Genomic DNA, 5,000 nt, shown 5'->3' on the forward strand with positions numbered 1-5,000 from the left:
TTCCTCTGACGAGCAAATTAATGAGTTCATTATTGCAGATTTTATTTCAGGAATCATTTCAACAATCTGGTTTTCGGATGAGTGATGCAAAACTCAATCAAGCCTCAGGTCAAAACTTGAATTGTGATTGGATTATTGCTTGCTTCCGGTGCCAGGCCAGCGTGAGAATTTGACAGGTGTAGCAATTTGCATAATCTGCCAAGGTCGTAACAAGCGTGATTTGCCTTTATTTTAAAATTAATTTCTCTATCCAATCTTTAATTCAAAATCATGGTGTCTCAAGTTTGAGGATACTGGTAAGATTACGGTAATGTTGCTAGAGTGAAATGACCGTTGTTTGGAAGATTATGCAAATCAGTAAACCTGTGAAATTCCCACGACAGCCTGGCACCGGGAGCCAGCAATATTCCAATCAAAATTCGAGTTTTCAACTGAGGATTGAGTTGAATTTTGCACTATTCATTCGACAAACAGATTATTCAAATGGTTACCGATATAAAATTTGCAATAATGAACTCATGAATCTGCTCATCAGAGGAACGCTTGAGCTGTTTTGACTGTAACTTTCTCAGTAACCTGGTTAACACATGCTTATCCCTTGCATTACATATAATTGTAACTGAATGTTATTCAATTTTTATTGTGTAGTATATTTTGGAATGTATGCCTCAGTTGCTTCCCTTAGTATTTTACCAATTTCCATTTGGTTTTTTTTTGGCAAGTTCAGTTTAGTAGTTATGCAATGAATTTGTGTAAACAAGATACCACATCACTTGTCCAGCCATAAGGGAATTGTAGAAAGCTCCACCAAACTTTAACACTTTGATGCCCAAACCGGCCTAAGCTGGCCAGACTTAGTATCTTACTCTGTCTAATGCCAGACGATTTTACTCTGTCTAATGCCAGACGATTTTACTCGTCAATGGGGAACCCCTGGGAGCCAATGGGTTAAATTAAGACCATTGGCCTTTTGTAGTCTGTTATTTTTCTTTTGAACAGACCAACATTTTATTAGAATTTGTTCTTAATGACAAATGTCTTCTGTTCAATTTACATTTCATATGAAGCTGTTTTTTGTTATCAAGCATTTAGTTGACTCATATTTACATATGCTGCCCGCCATGCAGAGTCTTTTCACCTATATGCCCTTTAAATTAATTTGGGTTTCCTATTCGTTGAGTATAATTTCATAAATGCATCACAGAACTTCCTTTGTTTAAATGTTTGAACATTTTTAGTTAACTACCTGGTTCGAAAGAAACTCAAGTTCTGCAGAACTGCTACAACCCTTGACTTTTGAAGCTTTCTTCTTTTTTGTGAGGGGGTTCTCTTTTCGTTGTTAAATTTAGCATCAAAATATCTTCAAACATTCCTGGTGCATGCTCCTCGCTAGCCTGTGAATGCGGATGTATTTCCAAAAATCTGCATTCGCAGGCTAGCTCCTCACAAAAGCTTTCCATCTTGGAAGGGACATATACCGTAGATTTTCTCCACCATCTGCTTAGTGTCTGGTGAGGGCCTTGTGCAATTGCTGGAAAAGTGTGCTAAAGGTGGTTTCCCCTTTTGAAAAATGATTTCAAAATGGGGCAGATAAGAAGAGGTTTTCACTTGTTCCATTTTCATAGTAAAATTAATGCAAAATGTTATACATGTAGGTACTGAAGAGTTCAAGCTTATTGAATTTTTATTGTATACATAGTTTGTTATGTGGCAAATGTTCATGTACTCTGTTTACATTTCTTATTACTTAATTTGATGACAAGGCTGATTTGTTATCATTGTTTTAAAAGAACCTAAGATGTGGCAGTGTCCCTGGTAACTCAGAATGGCAACGTCTTGGCATGCAGTTATGAATCCACCCTGATAGGTGTAGGTTTGAGTGAATGTTCAGCCCTTTAACCCCTAAGAGTTACCAATATTTTATTTCTCCTTATGTTAATGTCTCTTAACTGATCAAACATGAAGGTTCTTGAGAAAATGGGAAATGATAAACAAGTGAAAAAGGACTTGATTGTGAAATTAATTATTCTCCTCATACATGGAGGTACCGTAGGAAATGTCTGGAGAACAGTGTGGAGAATGTGCATATTGATATATTAATGGATTTAAATGGTTGACTGTGCTGAAGGTATTTTCATTTATTTGGCGAGATGGGTCTGGGTGTGTGCAACATTTCAGAGGGACTAAACTGTTTATCTTTTATTTTTCTCTGAATGATTTTAGTTTCATCCTTGAGTTCTTCATTTTTCTCCCGAAGTTGAGCCTTTTGCTGAGAAATGACTGTTGCATGTGAAATAAAAGGAGAGCCTCATTTGTAATTGGGTGGCAATTTGTGCAGCAAGATTTTTTGGAAATTTCTTGTGCTTCAATTTGTTTTTGTTATTAGATCAATGACAATGTGCAAATATATTTGTTTATCTATTTAGATGGATAGATCGAAATTTTTGTTAGCAGCCTACTCTCTCATTCTTTGTCACTTTCCCTTTCCTTTTCCGGCACCTCAGTTCTTTTCCTCAGATCTCCACAGTCCGAAGTTTGGCTGATGGACGGGTATGAGCGCTATCCAGGGAATAGAAAATAATAGGTTCCCCCAGCAGGTGGAAAACGAGCAGTTTCTGAGGTTACGTTAACATAATACATCATGAAGAGAAAAAAGTTTAAAACCCCGAACAAACTTGCAACAACAAAACATAAACTAAACAGCCGAGGAGGCGAAGCCGGTCAGCCGCGGATTTTTGCGAGAAAAATCCTTGGCCGAAAGGGCAGTCGTTGAGCAAGAATCGTGTAAAGGTGGTCTAAAATAGAAAGACACGACACAAGATTTCAAACACACTAAAGCAGTTTATTAACTTCAGGTTTTATGTACCATTGCTAACTAGACGAAACATAACCTTCAATTTAGCCACAGACTCTCATCTGCCCACGAATTGAATGAGAAACGACTCTTTGAACTCCAGGCATACTTTAAAGTCTTATCAGTGACTGAACAAGAGACGAAGACAACAACAACAACAGAGACGAAAGTGTTTTCAACTCACGAATGGCTCCTCCGTTTGTTCCGTATGAAATGTCATTGAAGTCCATGAACAACAAGGAATTTAAAACTTTCATCAAAACGAATCAAAAGTCATTTTTGATATGTGTCACAGTAACAAATAACCTATCCAAAAATGCTTTTCAAAACCTTAGAGAAATCGAAACGTCCTTAGTTCACGGCAAAACTGTACCTTGAGCAAATTCTGAAACGGTGAAAGATTCTCTTCAAGAGAGCTGTGTCGATTGCTTGATAGTTATGAAATCACCGTTCCGATGTCTGCCGTCATGATCAAAACGGCAGCACTGAACAGTTGTGCCTTTCATTCACTTTGGAGTTGAAGGCCTTGGGCGAGCAAGACGTTGGAAATGGCCGTTACAATGACGTGTCAAATCTGCATTCGTCGTCCGCCATTTTGAAAATCGAATGGCGGGAGGAAGCCTGAGTCTTAGTGCGCATGTCCAGCCGTTTTTAAGCCCTGTCGATGTATGCTGTAATCTAGTTAGTGTCAAATGGAGTATTGCCTCCTGGATGAGCTCTAAACTTGAGCCCGTGATATGGTTACGTGTACTGGTCACATTGGCATACATGAAGGGGCGGACGTACGTACGTACGGACGTTCATGACGTCATGGCTAGAAAACCAAATTTTCTCACATCGATGGGTTACCATATTTTCTTAAGTATGGTGCTCCGCGCGCGCGCGCCTTCGGCGCGCGCGGAGCTCCGCTAATAATAATAATAATAATTATAATAATAATAATAATAATAATAATAATAATCTTAATCAGAAGTCTTTTAGATATAGATTTTGTAATAAAAACTAGCGATAAAAAGTCACGACGTTTCGACCCCTCGGAGGTCATTTTCAAGTGAGAATAAAAGTTTTAAGAATTAGCATAAATATGTAAAAACTAGATAAAAATGCGGCGAACGCCGAAATGTGATAAAAATATGTACAAAAGTGTAAAAAAGTGCTAAAAATATATGGAGTAATGAACGGTAGCTAGAGAAAACAATAGACAAAAAATAATTAATTACAAGAACTGTTCTAAACAAATAATTTGGCGCGGATAGAGTCACACTGTTTGTTTAGCGATGGTTTCAGTTCTTTTATAAAAACATTTCAAAAACAAGACAATCAAACTTGTTCTGGCACTTTCTCAGAATTCTAAAACTCTTTGCGATGTTGTTAGGTTCCAATGCATGTTTCTCTCTCAGATGGTCGCCGATGGTTGCCCCTTTGTGCTCTTCAATGCGCTGGTGAAGGTGCCGGCAGGTATATCCGACATAACCTGCGTCGCACAGGTCACACTTGAATTGGTACACAACGCACTGTTGGCTTACAAGGGGTGGCTTCTCTTCACGGACCCGGATCTCTTCTTTGATCTTTTTGCTCGTGTAGACAGGGGTAATATCCGCACTGATCTTACGGCTTAGGTCGGCAAGTTGTCTCCGTACGGCGTTCGCAGATTTTTGGTCCTTGAAGGGCAACACGACTCTGATTGGGTCCCCACGCTTCTCATCAACGTGGGTGCGTGATTCCTCGGAAACTTTTGAATCAACGAAAAGGCGGATGGTGGACTGTACATGATCTTCAGGATAACACAGACGGGAAAAGATCTCTTTGAGGCGTTCACATTCCTCGTGAAAGGCCTTCCATGTAGACGAGAGCTTAAACGCACGGTTAAGCATGGTATTTATCAGTGACCGTTTATATCTCGCGTCAACGTGGCTGTGATAATGTAACAACAGTCCGGTGTCAGTTGGTTTTCGGTACACCGTTGTGTTCAGGTAGCATCCATTCCTGATTACGTTCATTCCAAGAAAGGGTAGTCTGCCATTTTCTTCGAGCTCCATTGTGAAATCAATAGAAGGGTGACTGACTCTATCCGCGCCAAATTATTTGTTTAGAACAGTTCTTGTAATTAATTATTTTTTGTCTATTGTTTTCTCTAGCTACCGTT

The 5,000-nt window shown here is 39.0% G+C and overlaps 1 protein-coding gene across 1 annotated transcript in view; it reads left to right on the forward strand.

Annotated features, from left to right (window-relative positions):
- Positions 1 to 5,000, forward strand: part of LOC138042011 (uncharacterized) — a 49,812-nt gene that overhangs the window by 35,651 nt on the left and 9,161 nt on the right. The gene's annotated exons all lie outside the window — the stretch shown is intronic.

Source organism: Montipora capricornis, chromosome 3 (genome assembly GCF_036669925.1).
Source record: "Montipora capricornis isolate CH-2021 chromosome 3, ASM3666992v2, whole genome shotgun sequence".
Taxonomy (NCBI): Eukaryota; Metazoa; Cnidaria; class Anthozoa; order Scleractinia; family Acroporidae; genus Montipora; species Montipora capricornis.